Source organism: Lepisosteus platostomus, chromosome 5, assembly GCF_059453375.1.
Source record: "Lepisosteus platostomus isolate fLepPlt1 chromosome 5, fLepPlt1.hap1, whole genome shotgun sequence".
In the NCBI taxonomy this organism is placed as follows: domain Eukaryota; kingdom Metazoa; phylum Chordata; class Actinopteri; order Semionotiformes; family Lepisosteidae; genus Lepisosteus; species Lepisosteus platostomus.
Window position 1 is genome coordinate 15,617,775 of NC_142615.1, and position 21,023 is coordinate 15,638,797.

The 21,023-nt window shown below is 41.0% G+C and overlaps 1 long non-coding RNA gene and 1 other non-coding gene across 2 annotated transcripts; one reads left to right on the plus strand and one right to left on the minus strand.

The window, feature by feature from the left end:
- The first annotated feature begins 17,714 nt into the window (after window positions 1-17,714).
- Window positions 17,715-17,787, plus strand: trnaf-gaa (transfer RNA phenylalanine (anticodon GAA)). The gene has a single exon. It is a non-coding gene; the product is annotated as a tRNA-Phe (tRNA).
- Window positions 17,788-20,572: 2,785 nt separating this feature from the next.
- Window positions 20,573-20,921, minus strand: LOC148664057 (uncharacterized). Its single transcript, XR_015936463.1, has 2 exons — window positions 20,743-20,921; window positions 20,573-20,664 (listed from the first exon to the last, which is right to left on the minus strand). It is a non-coding gene; the product is annotated as an uncharacterized LOC148664057 (long non-coding RNA).
- Window positions 20,922-21,023: the final 102 nt, after the last annotated feature.

The window sequence follows — 21,023 nt, forward strand, 5'->3', positions numbered from 1 at the left end:
TGGAAAGACACATGTCCTTGAGTCTGGCGCCTTAGACCACTTGCCCACCCTGACAAGCACAAGCAAGTGGTGTGCTGAATGCACCAGTAGTTGACTAAACTGAGTTTCTTCCCTGAAATTATTTGCTTGCGAAGACCCAAGTTGCCTTGAATGGATCTTGGAAATCAAATATACGGATGGATTGTTATTCGGTTGTGAGTTTTGAGGGGCGTATTATAAATTGAGTTGGTGAAAAGGCGCTTTTTGTTAGTCTGTCGGGAGGCTGCACAAGGTGTTTAGAGGGAGAACTTCTAAAAGGCAGGCTCTCTATGTTTAACATCAAGAAACATTTTTTTTTTCTCAATGGAAATGCTCTTTGGCGCTTTCAGCTTTACGTAGGGAACAACGTCTGCCGAGACCACTTTTGAGCCAATGCAAATGGTAATGTGCCACCAAGTACATTTAATATTGGCTGTGGTAGCGAGCTCCTTTTGTTTGTGAAGCTTTTACTTCTTTAAGCTGAATCATCGGCAGGAGTAGCTTATTAAATCTTTGCTCATTGCGCTCCATCAGAAATACCTTGTCCATGTTCAAAAGAGATCAGGGGATTTACTTCATGCTTTCACATGGCATACCTTACACGAAAGATTTAAATGGGGAATTGATTGTGCTTCTTGATGTTGTTCCTGTGGTTGCCTTGGTTACAATGGTGAACGTTCTTCCACGTTCTGCTAGAGTATCCACTGGGTGGGCTTTATCAATTGGCTCGGATAGGTCATCAGTGCTCCGTCTCCAGAAAAATAATCAGCACTGTCTTTTTTCTGTGCGCATGACCGTCTTTTAAAACATATAAAATCACGAGTTCATTGATTTCTCCAAATAACAACAATACATTTTAACCCTTCAATCCAATAGTTTTACTCCAAGTAAAAAGCAGCGCAATATATAGAAAGATGACATTCAAAGATTTCAACGTTCTTATTGGATTGCCTGTATGCAGATATCACTCAGAATTGCTAATATGATTTTAATTCAGTTTTTCTCTACTACTTTCAGAGTCTTTTATTGACCTTGCTGAAGCAGAGAAGTGACATAATCACAAATGCAACCAGTTGTGCAGCTGTTTCTGGTTAATAATGATTAATGCAAAAAAAAAACAGCTCCTTGCATTAAGAGTCCTCCCTCTGGATTCCTCTGAAAGCTGCGCAAATTACTCACTGCGTGTCCTGTACTGTGTAGCACAGTGACAAGAACGCCTTGAGTTTTTTTCCGTATGTGAAGGAAAATGCAAAAGAGCATGAAAAGTATCGATGGTATAAAATATCCATGGTACAACTCGAGAAAGAACTGAAGGACAAAATAATGACATTTGATGATTACAAGAGAAACACAACCGTCCAAACATGGGCTTGGATCCTGAACACTTGTGTTAAAAGACAAAGCAAAGGATATAACCTGTAAATGTCTACATGTCTTACAGTTTATGAAATAACACAATTTCTTCCTTTCTTAATAATTTCTTACTATTGATAGATGCTTTTTTGAATTTTAACAGAATCACAATTACAGACATTTGGGGTTAAACTGTTATTCACATATTCACATATAATTATGAGACTCAAAATATGCGTCTTTTCTTTTTTCGAGGACAAATGGATTATTGAGGTGTAAAGATGGGTTCAAAACCAAAATCATCTGCTATTGCTGCTGTTTCTTCAAATCCTTTAATTGATCATTGATAACGAGGAATAATATTATACAAATTGTGGTTTTCTGTGAATTGCCAATTTTATTGTAATTACATCTTCGTTTACAGATGACTTGCATGTATCACAAGGTATTACAGATGCAGCAATTCAAAATGGGTGGGGTATTTCGCGGCATACCCCGGTGGGCGTGTCGCGGTGTCACGCAGTATCACGCGGTTAATCGCGTCATTTGACGTCATCCCGGAAACTATCCGGCGTCACCTTGTAAAACCGGCAGGGGGAGCTTAACCTCTCATGTACAGCATTTGAGCTTTTAATTTAGAACTGTGTATTACAGCATGTTAATCATCAGTCATTAAAATGTTGGTATATTTTATGAAAGCAAGATTGCTCAGTTGGACAAAAGTACACAACCTACCTTTATCAGAAATATTTATGCATCAAAGCCTTTACCGAAGATATTACTAATAGTATTAATAATGGATGACTTTGGACAAGCTGTATACTCAAAGTATAATTTCTTTAGCACATTTGTACAAGCACTCGGAATCTGTCCAAGCCATACTTTGTCAGGCATTTTGTTTTACTTCAACGGGCATAAAAACTTCCTTGCTTTTAACAGGGCGTTTCATAATTTCTAACTACGAAAATGATTTAAAATGCGACACTTATCATTCAACTAGAGCTCAAAATATCACAAGGATCCTCAAGAGCACAGCAAAGACTGTATTAAAAGATACTCGTATGTAGCAACGCTTTCTTTTCCGTATACCGAATTTTATGGAACCACTTCAGAGGGGTGTCAGCCAGTCAGATTCCAGGAATCGGTACTTTAAAGGAAAAATACACGCCGGTATTCCATTTCTCCCTAACGATTTTAAGCATCGAAGTATATAACTAGCATGTGAAATAAATGTGAAAAAGTGGTAGTTTTAAGCTTTTCTGCTAATATAATATGGAATCGCGTATCTAAAGAATTTAATAACGATATGATTATATTTGTGTACTGCGACAGGGCTGTGTAGGGCTGTTTCGCCTCTCTCTTCATGCAACTTCCCTTGTAGCCTACTGGTCTACATGCCCAACTATCAAATACACTCCACAGGCATTCACAACAGCAACATATGAAACGTTTGCACGTATAGTTAAGTTATTACTTGGTTTTCAAAGTGCAATGAAATACAATATTGTTGTTGTTGCTGTTCTGGTTGTTTTTATCCTGTAAAGCGTTTTGAGAAGCCACCTTTAAAGGCGATATGTACTGTAAAACCGCTGATTCTTATGGAATGTGTTCCGCAGGGGATTCAAATTTTTATTTAAAAGTAAAATCACCTTTAAAATTGGTAGTACCTTTTTTAGTACTATATTTTTGTATTATATTCCCTATTAATCAAACTCTAAGAGTATGTATCGGCTTGTCAGTCAGGTCTTTTTTCTCTATTTCAATTGTCGTTTACACATGCACGACTTTAAAAGCTAGCAAGACAGGTTTCAATTCACATTAGCTGGCGAGCCTTGTTAACAAAAAAACTAATAATAATTTAACATGCCACTGTTTGTTCATGAACAAAGTTATACTGAGATTTCCTTAGACAGCGATTAAAAAATAAACGTTTCATATGTTACTGTTGTGAATGAGTGTGGAGTGTATCTTATTAAGCTCTAAATTGCATTTTGAGCGCGGTTTTTGACTTTTTTTAAATTGCATTTTGGGCGCGGACAGCACACACAAGGGTTAATGAACTGCGCCAAGAAATTTTAAATAGTATTCTTTAGGTGTGAGGTTAGGAGTGGACCACAGCAGGCATAATCAGCAAACCAGGAAAACAAAGAACAGGACAGGTGAAATGTGTATCCAGAAAGCGAATGATCAGAAAAAGGAAATGGTGTTACGCCCAGGTTTTCGACCCAATTGTTTTAACTTGCTAATGCATCAGACACATTTCCTGGCGTATTGTGTTTTAAATAAAATAGGAGTGTCTTTCCCTGGCATTAGCTCATCGGTATGGTGTAAGTTTTATCTGTACCATACCATACAGTATATAGGTACAGAATTCAAGCTGCACCACTGTATCACTTTGGTAAGGGGACGGACAATGACTAAAATCACGAAGACTCTCTCACACCAAATAATGAAGATGAAAAGAAACGGGAAGTCAACATGGGACATTGTACAGCAGTTGGCTTCGATGGACATCTTCGTTTCTGAAAGCACAGTGAGATGGCATTATAAAGGGGAGAGGAGGCAAAGAGAATCTAAGGTAAATAAATTTCTAAAAATACCTTTCTTGCATGTAAATACAACTACGCACATTATTTTTAAAACTAACTGCTGATCTCTTTTTTTTTCCTTATTGTGTCTTATTGTGCGAGCTGTCGACAAACTGACTGATGAAAATGATGAGCTACCGGCAATGCAAGTCCAAAGACGGCTATGGGCTGACCTCGGTGCGAACATTAGCCCGACATCGATAAGAAGAGTACGCAGGAGGCTTGGATGGAGATACAGAAAAACCAACACATGCCCCATGATAAGGCAAAAAAACAAAGAGGAAAGACTCAAGCAAGCGCTCCAATGGATTGAACAGGGGGAGGCATTTCAGGATGTACTTTTCACCGACGAAACAACAGTGGCTCTGGAACAGTTTTCAACAATGGCATTTTGCAAAAAGGGGAGATATGTGGACAAGCCAAAGCCCAAACATCCACTGAAGGTTCACGTCTGGGGGGGTATATCTAGAAGAGGCCCGGGACCACTTCTTATTTTCAAAAGAATTATGGACCGTGTATTCTACGAGGAAGTTGTGGTCACACAGCATGCTGCCCCATATATCAGGGAGCAGTTTGGATCAAGGCACCGTCTCTTTCAAGACAACGATCCGAAACAAACAGCAGTAAGGGCGAGGCTTATAGCAGAAGGAGTGAACTGGGTGAAAACTCCAGCCGAATCCCCAGATCTAAATCCGATAGAGATGGTTTGGCATTCGTTGAAAGACTACGTTCGGAAAACTGCTAAGCCCGTCACAAAGCAGGAACTGATCGATGCAATCTGTAAATTCTGGGAGGAAGAACTGACCGAACAAAATTGTAAAAATTTTATTAACAGGCTGTTTCGTGTTCTTCCTAGGATTGTTGACCGGGGCGGGGGACATTCGGGAATGTAAGTCTGAGAAAGACAGTCTCACGTTTGTGGACAGTCTGTCCACAAACAAAACATTCCTGTTAGACAAGAGGAATTGAAAAAAAAAAAATTTTGTCAAATAATTTTTTTGAATCCCCGGCGGAACACATTCCATAAGACTCAGCGCTTTACTTCGCGCTTTACAACCCTTACTTCGTGCGACTGGAAAAGAATTAGTGATCGGATCAACGAAATGCTTCGTAGAAGGAGGCGCTCTTTTCCTCTAGTCTAACAGTCTGTCCACAAACAAAACATTCCTGTTTGACAAGAGTAATTGAAAAAAAACAATATTGTCAATGGAAACCGGTGTGTGTGTCTCTCTCTGCTGGATGTCCCTCTCACTCTCTGCTGAATGAATAAAAGCATTTTATTAAAAACGCATTTGTGTTTGTCTGGTATTTACTTTGGTCCCTTTTAACTGTTTTTCGATCTACTGTATTGCTTTGAGATGCCACTTTTAAAGGTGATATGTAAAATAAAGTTTTTTATTATTGTTATAGAGAAACATGATTAGATTTTCCTTGCTTCAGAAAAAAAGATCTAAAGTCCTACACATAACTTTCTTAATTCGATGTATTTAAAGCAGTGAACTACTGTAGGTGTAACATAACATTCAGAAATACAATCGAGAATAGTTTTGGGGTGTTTGTTTAGATGAAACGTTCCTAAAACGTATAACGTAACAAAATTAAAGACGATTAAAATCTGTAATCTTTCCACTTGTACTGTATGTCATCGGAAAGTTTCTGCTTTGTGTAAGGATGGTATCAAAAAGCAATTTTAAGTGGTGAGTAGCTGTGCTCAATGTATTTAAGGGACTTAAAAGTAAAAGGAGATGCTTCATATTGCTTGACTAATTTTAAAAACGAAGTTATAAATGCAGACGCTCCCTCGGTACTAGTATTTTAGTACTTAGTACTAAAGTACTAAGTATTTATTTTAGTACTAAAAATAAGATACACTCTACAGACATTCACAACGGTGACTGTCAGAAGATGGGACACAGCGGCTCAGGCACCTGCTGAATGGAAAAGGGGCACTTTAATGTTCTGTATGGCTAATACTAAAGCCAATACTAATATTCAATACTTTAATATTCTTTTCTGTATGTTTAACAATAGTGGGTACTGGCCTTATTCGTCCCTGCTCCCGTTGTTAGGTGTTAATGTGTTGTTAAGTGTGAATTTGTACCTGTTTCCCTGAGGTCTGGCTTTTTTTCTGGAAAACCATAACTCTGGTCTTGTCCAGATTGACTGTCGGCGCCCAGGTCTGACAGTGCTGCTCCAGCAGCGCCAGGTTCTGGCGCAGCCTCTGTTCTGTGGGCGACAGCGGGACCAGGTCGTCTGCAAAGAGCAGGAACTCGATTTCCATAATTAATGCAGATCAGTAAATCAAGGGACAAAACAATTATTGCGCCCGGTTCCTCAATGGGGTTTGACGTGCTAATGCGTTGGTTTAACAGTCCGGGTGTGGCAAGCCTCTAATGTCTCCCGACTTCGGCAAGAGGCACCCGCCTTTCATTGGAAGACAATGAACATTCTAGCCATACATGTGAATATAGCATAAATACACAAAGGGATTGGGTGAGCTCCCATCACAAAAAAAACTGCGAACCTGCACTACAGCGACCACAGTACAGTATGGAGACCAAGACCTTTTACGGGAAGAGACGGGGTGCTTCTGCCGCCCCAGCTTCCAAAGAGCAAAGGGTAAGCAAATACAGCAGACTTCATCTGAAATACGTGATTACAGCGTATATTACAAGGTATTATTGCAGTTTTGAATTTTAAATTCAATTTTAATTATTTCTTCGTAGCCTGTTCTTCAAGAAAACACAGCACGGGCAAAACGATCTACCACCAGGACAGTAAAAAAGAAAGCGGTAAGACGGAAAAAAAGAAAAGTTTATTTTGACTTCTGTTCCGCGACTGATGAATACTACTGTGTGACTTTATTTCTTACATGAATTATGTTATTTTGCCACAGGCCGTGGGTCTCTGCTCTCGGCCACTGGCCAGGGTGCCAACCTGTAGAAGCAGCATCTGTGTGGAGACATTTCGGCAGCAGCGGGAGCAGTACGATGCATTACTGGGGAGGACTGGGAGGCTAGAGACACTCCTGAAAATGCAGAGGAAGGAGACAGTATGTTCCAGCAGTCAAACAGTTGAGCAGCTGTCTCCCGAAAAGTGCCTCTCCCCGCCGCGCAGGTTGCAATGCCTGGTGGAAGCTCTGCCCCCCGCAGAGCACACACCGCCTCAGGACACTCCATCCCGGCCTCTCCGTTCACCACCGCATGGGAATTGGTTGATGCTGTCCCCGCCGTCTATCTCCCCCCAGGAAGCACAGCGGAATTCACAGACGCCAGTTGGACGAATAATTCTCCCAGATATCCAACTGTTACCCATCACTCAGGAGATGGAGGGGGGGTTGTACTTGCAGTGCATCGGCATAGACGGGAAAGCAAGAGCCGACCGCTACGCCGCCCTCATGTTTTTGAAATTTACTGGGGGTGGACCACGTCTGTAAATTTCGATGGGTCCAGAGGCAAAAGTGCCTTGCCTCTCAATCTCCGGGAAACCATTAGTAGCATGGTGAATCGGAGATTCTCAACCCTTACTTTGTGCGACTGGAAAATAATTTGTGATCGGATCAACGAAATGCTTCGTAGAAGGAGGTGCTCTTTTCCTCTCGTCTAACAGTCTGTCCACAAACAAAACATTCCTGTTAGACAAGAGGAATGTAAAAAAACAATTACGTTTGTCAATGGAAACCTGTGTGTGTGTCTCTCTCTGCTGGATGTCCCTCTCACTCTCTGCTGAATGAATAAAAGCATTTCTATTAAAAACGCGTATGCGTTTGTCTGGTATTTACTTTGGTCCCTTTTAACTGTTTTTCGATCTACTTTTTTGCTTTGAGATGCCACTTTTAAAGGTGATATGTAAAATAATATTTTTTATTATTGTTATAGAGAAACATGATCAGATTTTCCCTGGTTCAGAAAAAAAGATCTAAAGTGCTACACATAACTTTCTTAATTCGATGTATTTAAAACAGTGAACTACTGCAGGTGTAACATAACATTCAGAAATACAATCGAGAATAGTTTTGTGGTGTTTGTTTAGATGAAATGTTCCTAAAACGTATAACGTAACAAAATTAAAGACGATTAAAATCTGTAATCTTTCCACTTGTACTGTATGTCATCGGAAAGTTCCTGCTTTGTGTAAGGATGGTATCAAAAAGTAATCTTAAGTGGTGAGAAAGCTGTGCTCAATGTATTTAAGGGACTTAAAAGTAAAAGGAGATGCTTCATATTGCTTGACTAATTTTAAAAACTAAGTTATAAATGCAGACGCTCCCTCGGTGCCACGCCGGGTGTACAGATCAAAATATACATTCGTCCCGGGCAGAGGCCGACGAGTGCCCGGCTGGGGTGCGTGGGGAAGAGCAGGACAGGAGTGAAAGTGGTCAGGGCGGGGTTTAGGAAGGCGTACAGTCTGGGCAGGTATAGATTACACTTTTCTAAAACGTATTTGAAAAATAAAAACGATTACAATCTAATCCTTCCACGTTTGATCCCAAAATCCCAAGAAAAATAAATCTAAACGGGTAGAAAGCTATGCTGAAAGTTTATTAAGATACTTAGAAGACAAAGATACTGTATCAATTTATGTTGCATTAGTCTGATTATGATTAAAAAACACATATAATTAAACATGCATTTGCGATTTAAATCAAAACACAATTTAAATCAATATAAATGTTTATATTGTAACGCATACTGTCCAGCCTCCATTTCTCTATAAAAATTTACTCTATTACACACACACACAATAGAAGCAGGAAGCAGAAGCAGGGACCGTTGTCAGAAGGGAAGAAGGTGACTATTCATTGTTATCAAAAATGACTTAGAATCGATCATGTTGTGATATTTTGAAATATAAAAGTCAATTGATTGTCCATAATATTGCTATTCTATTTTTTCGAAGAAATGTTTGTTAAAAGACCTGTGAGTTGGTAATCGGGCACGTAGACCAGTGGGCTACAAGGGAAGTCGCATGAAGAGAGAGGCAAAACAGCCCTACACAGCCCTGTCGCAGTACACGACTATAATCATATCGTTATTAATTTCTTGAGATACGCGATTCCATATTATATTCCCTTTTAATCAAATTCTAAAAGTATGCTTGTTTACTCCGGTATCACGTTAGTTAAAGACTTCGATGCTTAAAATGTTTAGGGAGAAATGGAATACTGGTGTGTATGTTTTCTTTAAAGTACCAAGACCAGCCATATACTGTATGTTTAAGTTCCAAAATTAATATCGTTTATGGCCTTCACACGCGTTGCAGTATGCTCCTATTCTTTTTATGCTCAGGCACTAAGATTTCCCTTCAGTGGTAAAATTCCATATAAATATTCAATACTTAAAGGGCACAGTTAAGACATTAAATATACATATACATACTGTATACAGTACAGTTTGCATACGGTAATATGTTTATGTTCCTAAATCAATCTCTTTTATGAGCATGTGAAAGGCATGGTGAATTGATTCTCAAAAATTACTGTACTTTGTATGATTGGAAACAAATGCATGATTACGAAATGCTGTGGTGTTACTTTTACAAAGAGGGTCAATGAAAAAAAGAATGTTGACCAGGGCAATACTTTGAGTTTACACTTACAGCTCGTCCAAGGTCATTCATTATTACTACTATTAGTAATATCTTCGTTAAAGACTTTGATGGCGACAGCTCAAACATGAGAGGTTGAGCTTTATTAGCTCCACCTTGCGGAAATTCCGGATACTATTATTTTGCTTGCCGTATTATAGGAGAATTTACGGTAACTAGCAGTATTTACCGGTAACTCGCGGTAGACTGCGTACAGCGTACCAGAAAATAATGCGGTATCGGCCACGCATTTTGAATGGCTGCATCTGTATGTTCCAGCAGTCAAACACTAGGGTGTCAGCCGTCTCCAAACAGACCTTCATCTCCTGAAAAGTGCCCCTCCCTGCCACACAGGTTGCTGTACCTGGTGCAATGCGTATCTCCATACAACCCTACACCCCCAGCAGAGCACACCCCCTCAGGACACTCCATCCTGTCCTCTCTGCTCACCACCACTAATGAATTGGCTGGTGCCGTCCCCACTGTCTCTCTCCCCTCAGGAAGCACCATCTACACAGCAGAACTCACAGATGCCACGTACAGTTCTCCCAGATGTCCACCTTTTGCCCATCAGTCAAGAGAAGGAGGGATTGAATGTGCAGTGTGTCGGCACAGAGGGGACAGCCAGAGCCGACCGCTACGCCACTCTTATGTTTCGCAATTTTGGGACTGGGGGTGAACCACATCCATAAATTTTGACTGGTCCAGAGGCAAAAGGGCTTTGCATTCTCCAGGAAAACATAGGTATGTTGAATTGGAGATTCTCAGAACTTACTTTGTATGATTGGAAACCGATACATGATAGGATAAACAAAATGCTTCAAAGAAAGAGGTGCTATTTCTCTCTGGTTTTAGTCTGTGCAGCAATAAAACAATCAGATTAAACAAGAGAGAGTGCGACATTACTTTTCGTCAAAGAAAAAATAGTCTTTTCATGTTTATTTAAGTGTCCTTCTTTAGTTTGGATTGCATTAAACAACTCGGGAGTTATTGTTATGATTACTCTATTATCGAATCCTCAACTCGTTCACTTTTTGTTATTTTGGGAACATTTTGACATGTTGCTTTTAGCCGTCGATTCTGTTGAATTCACTCAGTTTGTAATGTAGGGTGTAGGGTAAGTTAAACTTTGATACAGGACAAATATATTTCCCACAAGCTGTACTGTAGTAGCATTAAAAGTATACAACATGACACTGTATGCATGTGGCACATCTTTGTTCAACTTAAGAAAAAACAGGACATTTGATTGCTGATTGCCTTATGTTAAAGGCCAACAATGACACCAGAAAACTGAAAGTTCCTTCCCCTCCCCAAGTAGAACTGTCTAATCTACATAAACACAGTGAGGTGTAACACCTAGCCTAGACTTTGTGAGAAGTATGGAGCTGCGTTGCATTAAAATGGCTGCAATGGAATATACATAGTAGGCAAAAGTTAATTTCAAGCTGAAAAGAAAAGACTCAACATGTCTCCTCTATACATCTTCCATTTAGACCATCCAATCATTTATTATTAATATCTTCCATATCCCATTAAAATCAGAAAGTTTCTTACAAGTGTAAATCCAACTTTTTTCTAATCGCTTTATCCAGGACAGGTAACAGTTTCACCAAAATTATTTGGTAACTTTTTACGATTGTCAGACTTCAGAATGCTTCAACTGATGCTTAAAGATATGACATAATGCGTACTGTGTTAAAGAGCTATTGAGCACAGAACATCTTTACACTTGTGAAAAGATTTGCACGTGCAGTTTATTCTTATCTGTGTGAAAACAGGAAATATCGATGGAGTTTCAGAAAGTAAACAGAGGTCTGGAACACCATATCTCAGATGTTTAATAAATTGAAGTTTGTGAAAACAGTGACAAATCACCACCAAATAAAATACAATTTTAGAATACAAGCAGTTTGAAATTATTAGTTATTAATAAATCACTTAACTTTGAACATGTTGTGATATTTAGAAATAGCAACAAATCAATATAATTTACTATTTTAGTTTTTCAAAGAAATGTTTTTGTTAAAGGAAAACTCATGCCAGGAGCTGGGTTCAAACAAAGCTAAAGCTGAAAAGGGCAGGCAAAATGTTTAAGTAATCATGGGTGAATGAGACAAATTGATGCAGATGTTTAGAAAGAAAGTGGACTATGGTAATATTTTGAGCTTACAGCCTATCCAATATTATTCTTTATTAATCTTTCATATCACATTAAAATGAATGTTTTTTTTAAATGTAAGAGAATACACAACGCGTGTCCTCTATAACACTTCAGTGTACTTTTTAATCAGTTTAATTTTTATCAATGTTATACAAAGCTTAAAATTATTAAATTGTATGTACCGTTTAGACTGTTAAATTCTGTAATTGACAAAAGATTGTCCCTCAGTATTGACAGGGATTCAAAACCAAACATTTTCTAGCAACAGCGCAAATGCTGCACATGAGACATTAAGCTTTCATAGCTCCACCTGGCGGTTTTACAAGATATTTCACCCTACTTTGATACATCATGCGGTATCCTACAGTTCTTTGCAGAACAAGCACTGCTATTTACTGCACATTTAGAATGGTTGGATCTGTAGTTCTACTCAGTTTGGTGTATTCTTGATAAACCAAGCTGTCGCCCTCCCTCCAACTCACCATTCCTCCTTTATGGTAGTGTATGCAGAGAAACCCATGTATATAAACCCACAGGGTCAATTGCAATGGACATCCCAAGTTAAAACACAGCTGCGTGCTAAGTTAGTACGGTACATTCTGGAGATCATCTCCCGCTCCGAGTTCAATTGCAGCAAAAACATGTGGAACAAAGATGGAGCTCAGCTCAACTTGTGCTTAATCCGGTTCCAAGGGCTCGGCCTTGTTATACTAATTAGCCCGAACTGGAGAGGACTGTACATCAGAACACTTCTGATTAGTAGGATAATACATAGGCCACGTTAATATACAATTACTTTTCTGTTTCTTCTTTATATTCAAGCTAAATTTCCTGACAAATCAGTTAGTTTTTAATTTAAGAATTGCATTTAGGCTACAATTCACCTGATGAGGCTACGTCATTATTAAATGAGATACCCAATTGTAATTAGTCATGAAACAAATGAGAACCGCAGCTGTGCATCTGAAATTAAACACTACTGTATTATTGCAGCATAAATTTTGTTTAACACTCCAGATGAATAAGTGGACACATCGTTATAGCTAAATCATTACAAAACACACCGACTAATAACCAGTAAAGTTAAGTTTAATTTTTAACAGAACTGGAAATTAAACTTGTGCAAAAAAAAACAATTGTTCCTCCGACCTAAGCATTTTTTTTTTAAGGCAATACATTTCTTTAGCAGGGTGTGCCTTGTGCTTACTTTTCAGAACTTTGATTTTCTCTCTCTCCTGTATCAGTAGGAGCGTACATTTCAAATTAAGTTATTTTTTAGTCAGTTCCAATGTCTTCCTTTCAGTTCAGCTCAACTTGTGCTTAATAAACATTTGGAACAAAGTTGGAGCTCAGCTCATCTTGTGCTTAATCCAGTTCACAGGGCTCAGCATTGTTGTTGTGCTATTTAGCCCGAATTGCAGGGGACTGTGCATCAGAACATTTCATCTGATTAGTAGGTTAATTCATAGGCCATGCTAATTACTTTGTCTCTTGTTTAAAATTAGTCAGGAAATTTAGTTTAAATATAGTTTTTAAATGTAAGAATTGCATTGAGGCTACAATTCACCAAATGAGGGATACTCAATTGCAATAAGTCACAAAACAAATGAGAACTGCGGCTGTGGGCTTGAGACAGGACACTACTGTATTAATTTGACATTCATTTATTTTTAACAGAACTTAACTGAAAATTAAACTTATAAAACTACCTGAGCAAATAAATACAACAATTATTGTTCGTCTGACCTTCTCAGAATCAGTTCCAGCATCTTCCTTTCAAAGTGGGGAAGTGCTTGCTGGCATGTTGTTTTGCTAACTCATGCTTATCCTTTATAACGGTATCTTCTGACACCTGCGCACAATCCAACAACATTACAAGACCAGCACTATAACAGGAGTCATAAAAACACAAGAAGCCACATTGAACGAGCTTTCAGAATTGTAAAACAACGCTTTGCTTGTCTGTCATTTGGTTTGCATACCAGTCCATCAAGAGCTAGCACAACCCTGGCTGTTTCAACACAGTCATTGGATCACAGCCACAGGACAGAAAAGGGACTGTAAACCATCATAAATCACTTAAGATGCCAAGTTTTTTCCTTTAACATGCTTGGGTGCCACCTATTTCCTCCTCATCCCTGCTTTCCTCCGATAACCACAAATACGGAGACCCACCACTAAAATATTTAACAAATCTATCCAGTTGACTCCTCGATTTTATAAAACACATTAAAGGCTCACGCTACATTTATATAAATAATAGCTTAGGTTCTGTTCTCTTCACTCCCTAGCACCTTAAACTTCACAGCTACTAGTAATGATTAACATTCAACATAAGTAAATGTCACTTTTGTAAATACCCACATTAAATCAACTTCATCATGAATAAATGTGGTATGAGTGTTAAGCAATTTTAATTAAATATTACAATGTTTCCAAGCGACGGATGCATAAATTCAGTACGTGGTAACGATATTATTTCCATTATATTCTGGAGCCTTCTAATGCAATTCATCGTTATGGTACTAAGTTGCTCAAGCCATATTAAGACGTGGTTTAAAATAATTCACTAGTTTAGTCACTTCTAGAGGGCAACAACTATTACTCTGTGTTCGTTGCAATTGAGAACAGGTTTAGTACGGTGCTGGACTAAGCACAGCAGCATCGTTCGTTGCAATTGGACTTAAGGTGGAGCACAACTTCAGACCACAGCTGCGTACTAAACACGGGTTGAACGCCTGTTAGTACTTCACTTTCAGTTTGTTGCAATTAACCCCTAGACTTCGCACTATGAAGGTGTAAATCAAGCTCAAGCAGAGACAACCCATTAATGGCTTTCATAACTTCCATTAGTCTCCACCTCTGCCTTCCCTAACTCATTCTTGATCTTCCTAAACTAGGCGTTTAACTGAAATGCAGCCCAATGATACTGTTTAGTCTGAGAAAAAAAAAATATCATAAGCGCTATTCCTGACAGCCTGAAAAGAAACACAGATTCCTATAGCCTCAACTGAGCAAAAGAGTCCGTTTCTGCACCTTCTGAAGTATTATTTAAAAAAAAAACTCCAGCACTGGCTGGAAAGGCTGTGGGTGTCCGGGCTCAGCGGTTATATAGGACAGGACTCAGCGCGCAGCAGGTGTGACTCATTGCTCTGCGCTGCCCGTGAGGAATGCGCGTCTCTTCCCTCGACACGCCACCGCCTCGCTAAACCGCCTTCATACTCCCCAGCGGCAATAACATCTCCATTTATTAAATTTATTCTTCCATCTTAACCCAGAAACCTCCTGGGACGTTTCTGTGAACCGGTAAAGCTCTCTCTGTTGGTGGTCACAAGTAGAAACAATGCACGAGCTGAAAGCAGGAAGTCAAGCACTCCTCCCTCACTGTATATCTGGGTCCAGACTTCCGAAAACTCCTAAAAGTGAATTTCCAGAAAGCCATATTAAAGTCTCCCATCCGTTCGTTTCAAATACATAAATTAGATGAGTTCGGGTTCTTTTCTGATGTATTTTAATAGTTTGGCACTGTACCTTGTTAAATATGTTACAGGCAAAGTTTATCAACTTCATGCGAGGTTTTGCGTGGATACAAAAACATTATATGATATCTATAACACACGTGAAGAGTGAATCTGAATTAATCAGAATGCCTCGCTGCACCAGAATTGTTATTTACGTATTTTAAAAATACATCTGGTGCATCTGAAGACAGAATAAAACCCAGAACTGTAAAAGGACGACAGACCATTAAACTGTCTGGTGATATTGCTGCATGGGGCGCAAGATCACAATAGAACACGTTATTGTAAAAAATGTTTACATTCGTGAATGAGTATTTTTTTTTAATTATACCAAATGTCCGTTAAATAATGAATTACGTTTATCAGACCATAAACACTATTATATGAAAAAAAAAACATTTACTATATATGCATTTAACTTGCTTTTTTAAAAAACATGACAATACGGTAGATGAAAATTGTTGTTCAGCGCTCTTGTATTAAATATACTCTACCAGCCTTTTAAGTCATGTGTCAGAAATAAAGTGTATAAAATTCGCTAAATCAAACAAAACACAAGCGCTACGAAAAAGAAAAAAATGTGTTTATCCTGCAATTTTATCTTGCTGAAACGTTTTTTTTTTCCTGTGGCACTAACGGGCTAACGGTTAGGATTCCTGGTTTCCTGATTACATAGAAATGTGTCTCTCTTGTCTTACGGTGTCCAAATGACCAGTTCAGTGTAGAAAGGAGCAGGGTAAAACACCGGGGTAAAGTTAGCTTGAAGTTCGAAAACGATTTTGCCACGCCTGTAGCGTTTACACGAAACCTCTTAGAATCGCGAGAATACTTGCTTTGTGCATAAAATACATTGTGAATGCTTTCTCAGCCTTTACTTTTTCGTTTATATTACATTTCTTGGACCAAGCACGAATAGTCTTTTGTCCATATCTTCGCAACGGAAGCACAGAACGCCTTCAAACCAAATGCATTTTAAAGACCACGACGTGGATATTTCCACAGCCTCTACATCAAAGTATCAGTGAGCTAATTATCTTTTTTTAAACCTCCGGTTTTTCATCGATGCGTAATTACGCACTAACTGGAACCCGGGGGACCGCTGTATACACAAGTTCACAACGCGAGAAATACTGTTCAATACGGCTTCATGCGAAAAACCCGTATATGACCATAGGCAACAGAATAGCGCAGTCTCCAATTACTCAGACTGTAAGCACGGGAATAAAGCTTTGTCTGAATTCTGAAACCCTTCCTTTACGTCCTGTTTTCATTCAGGTAAGAGTCAACTATATGCACAATACTACTGACAGCAGGAAGATTAAAATATTCTTTACTCAGCAGCTTATTAAAAACAGCTCCCATGATGTTCAAACCGATTTTTTACACAGAACACTGACACAGCTTTGCGTTCTGAATCTCTTTTTCTCGTGTGTTTATTTAATGTGGCACAATGTACTGGGATAGGGGTATTCTGTTCACAAACCAATATCATTTAAACCACAGCACCCACAATGCTGCAAGTAAGTGTTTTGCACACTAAGCAGAGAGCGATGTCTTCCTCGTTAGTATAGTGGCAAGTATCCCCACCTGTCACGCGGGAGACCAGGGTACATCAGGACACGCATTGAAGTGAAAGCAGGATGCGCTGCGACATCCACTGTGCAGATCCCGCCACACTAAGAGGTGAGTGGGTCTGTTCGATCACAGCGCTAGGCGAATCCCCAAACAGTGTGCATGGCAACAAACGAAACGGGCCTGTTTCCGCCCGGTTTCGATCCGGGGAAATCGGGCCCAGTAGTGGCGGGATCTCTACAGTGCATGTCGCAGCGCTTCAATGTGCTTCCTGATGTCCTACCCCGAGAACAGAAAAGACAGCATCCACAGCAACAACAGCTCAGGTCTCTGTACAGGAGCTAAGCTGCCCTCATCTCCTCTGCTCTGCGGCTCCTGCGGAGTGGAGTCCTGCCTGGAGCCGTGTTTGCAGGTGGCGGCTCCCCGCGCCCTGTCTGTGCGTCGTGTCCAAGAGCTCCTGGGAGGAAGAGAGAGCCCTCCCACTCGGGGGCTTTTCCACGGTCTGTGTGAGGAGGGGCGGGTGTGTCCAGTAGCTTATCGAGCGGAAGCCTGGGGCGGCGGAGAGCTGTGATCGTGCAGACCTTGAGGTGTCACCTCTTTGTCTGCTTTCCCGCCCCCCCTCCGCCCAAGCTCTGCTCCAAAGTAGCCCGGCAACCCCTCACACCTGCACGTGTCACAACCTAAGGTGCGGTCATGAGACACCCATGGGGTGTCGTTCTGTTCTTGCTAATTGTTTCCTGCCCGTCGCAGGCAGGAGTCCATGCGAGGAAGATGCGCTGGACAGAGCTCAGAGGGCGCAGCTGGGTGGCTTTCCTTCTGAGTGACGTTCCTGCAACACTCTCCCGCTACTCTTGGTGCGCTCATGCCACAACACAGGAAGGCTGGAGCAGGTGGCTGTGGGCTTTGCGCACCGCCGAAATAGCTCAGTTGGGAGAGCGTTAGACTGAAGATCTAAAGGTCCCTGGTTCGATCCCAGGTTTCGGCATTTTGTTTCATCGCGCCCTTTGTTCCTCTCTCCAGCGCCCCCTTCCTAAAGTGACGCGTCCCTTTCTCAGTGTACTCTGAATGATGTAGTCTCACATCAAGATGTACTCTGGGTAGCATGAATGAGTCAAAGGTAGCATGTCAAAAGAAAGGAAGTGACTTCTCCCCAAATATCTACTACAGAGGTATCAGATATTGACAGTGAACTTCCTCATGTGTAATTCCTAGACTGAGATAATGTCTCCTACCGTGTTTATACATACTCCAGATGTTATTCATCCTGTTTGTTCCCAATGCTGGTTCTGGTATGAATTCTCGAGGAGTAATGTAGACATTTAAGATTAGTGTTCTAATGACAAGGGACATCACTTAACTCTGTTTTGTTTTGAAGGCAACAACGCCTCAGGACCTCGTGACCTTCAAAAAGGGGGGATATGTAGCGGCGAGGCTTAAAAATAAGGCAGAATTAAGTGTTTCTGAGCTTTCCCAAATTAGGCCTCATTTCTCTGTTCATCTCTGTGGTGCAGCCACAGAGAAACCATTCATGCAAGGTGATTTAAGGTCCAAGGACAGCTCCCAAAGGGGATGCACTTAGCTAAGCCTGGCTATCATGATCAATGGTCACCCATTGGCGCCTATCTGTCTAGGGAGTGCCAGTTGGACATCTGGACTGCATTACTAAGTGTCAGGAGTAAGTGACTCATATCTCACCTTGATCAACCAATCAGGGACTGGTAGGGCCGAGTAACCCACGTGGGACTCTGATGCCCATGGAACTTTTAGCCAATCAATGAGCTGAAGTTCCTCCAGGTAAAAACAGGCAACACAGAGATTCAGATTCAGATTGAGATTCAGCAAGATTCTGGAGAGGATTCTGTGGACTGTTCTAAAGGGAATTCAAAGGAGAATTCCAGGGCAGGACGGCCCAGGAGCAGAAGGCTCCCAAGGGCAGGACATTCTCGCAGCGCGCCTCCTGACCATCCTGAGACTCAGCCCGGACAACCATGGAACGGCCAGTGTGTCCGAGTGCCAGAACCTTCCTTTGTTCGAAGAGTCTAGAGTGGAGGTTGCCAGAGAGTAACCAGCAGCAGGCCTCGTGAACAGGTCGGAACTGTGGAAAGCTGAATCACTATTCAGAACTAGCTCTTCATCAGGAACGAACCGGTCCTCTTCCTGACTTGCTGGGACCCACAGTCATCTTTTCTCCTGTGCACAAACTTTGCTAGTTAAAGCCAACAATGAGCATCAGCAGCGCACCGTCGCAAGCCGCACAGCACAGCCTGGCACCGAGCCAGAGAGCGCGGATTGGACAGCAACAGCCTGCAACTGTTCCTTTGTGCCCGCAGGAGATCTGAATCCCCAAAGATTGGATGAGTATTCAACTTCAATGCATTACAGCTCGAGAATTCAATTGTTATCCCAACCAGTTGATATCAATTTAATTCCTAAGAGTTATGTACTTGTTTGAGTATCTAATGTAGAAGTTGTAACCAAGTCCACTTTACGAAACGGTCTTAATGAATGATATACTGAACGTATGTCCTCTTGATGTGTAACTCTTTGTAACTGATTGAATATATATCTTTTGTATTCTGATAACCCTCTCGATAAGATCTGTTAGGTTTATATGCATATTCTATGTATTAATAAATGTATCCTTGTGTATTAGTACCTGTGTGTGCGCGTTGTTTGAGTTATGTCGCATGGTTGGATTCTAAAGCCATCAAAAGAATCAACTTTGTGATTTACTGCTACAATTAATAATTGTCTCAGTAAATGCCCAAACCCTACAGAACTGGTGCCTTCAGAGAGCCACTATGATTACATATTTGGCGTCCCTGAACCGGCATAATCTACAGTACCACCATCCATGGTCTCCTCTGTCTATTGGAATTGTTTTATCCTGTGTATTCTTATTGTAATTATTTCAAGTGCTTTGCGAAGCCACCTTTGGAACCATTATATAAAATAGTTTATCCTAAATCCTTGAAACTTTAATAGGGCATTGCAGTAGGGCTAAAAATTAACAGTGTTAGTGGGCCAGCAGGATTTGTGCAAATTATAGGTAGTCACAACGGGAGACTAGGATTCACTTGAAATTCATGACATGGGACACTGAAACAGTGGAGAGGCTTTGTGTAGTAAGCGTTCAGTCTCAATCTACACAGTCTGTGCTGCTGGTAGAGGTGGTTGTGAACACTTGTCTTCCGGATCAAGTACTGGGATCTCCAGTTTCAATCTGAATACTTCCCGTGACTGTCCAATACTGTGAAACCAACACCCATAAGACAAGACCTCCAAGATTCTAACTGTACCTTTATTCACTGATGTTTGGGCACCAGAATTGTTCCTCTGCTAAGGAAGGGAAGGCCTACTTTACACCAAGCCCCTGTTGACAATCCCTTCCTTGTGTTTCTTTTAGGAAGTTTGTGCAGCCTAGAATAGGACATCAGATCTCACTCTTACTGGGCACTACAGTAGCAACTCACACTCCATAAGCACTACCCCTCTGGGAAACAGGAGGACTGCCAGTATATTGAACACCTCTGTCTCTCCCCCAGTAAAAAAGTCACAATGACCTGCCCAAGGAATAGTGCGGCTATCTTCCCCCAGTACAATGCTTTATTACTCCAGCCATTTTCAGTCCTCATTGGCAACAATACGGGAAGCATTCTTGAAAGGGGAACCCCCACAAATACTTCCCTTGATTAATGGGTCTCACTTCCCTTGAATTCCTCCACCCCATTCAAACCTATAAACCATAAAGAAACAAGGGCAGGCAGAAGGGTCTTTCACAGCTTTATTGAGATGTTGCCATTACAAGGCGAGTGGAGGCAGGAGAGTCACAAGGGCCAGGCTGGAGCCTTCATTCAGGCACCTGGGGAGGAAGAAGGAGAACAATCCAGCTACACTGCAGGACACCACCCCTACAGGAGCTCCTCCTGCCAGACCCTACCTGTCCACTGGCCAACATCTCCAAAGTCATCTGCTCCCTCCACATCCTCACTGGTGCTCTCAGCATCTTCACTGGAGGTCTGAGGGTCTCCTTCCTCATCCTCAGTCCAGTCAGCTCCCACATCCAGAGGAGCTTCTACTGGTGCCACAGCCACCCGACTGCTGGTCACCAGGCTCCTGGGACCTGTGGACAAGCAGCACCCAGGAGTAAGGGATCCGCTATACCGAGAGACCCACAGTCTACTCATCTAAACAGTCCCTTTGTCCAGCACGGGATCATTC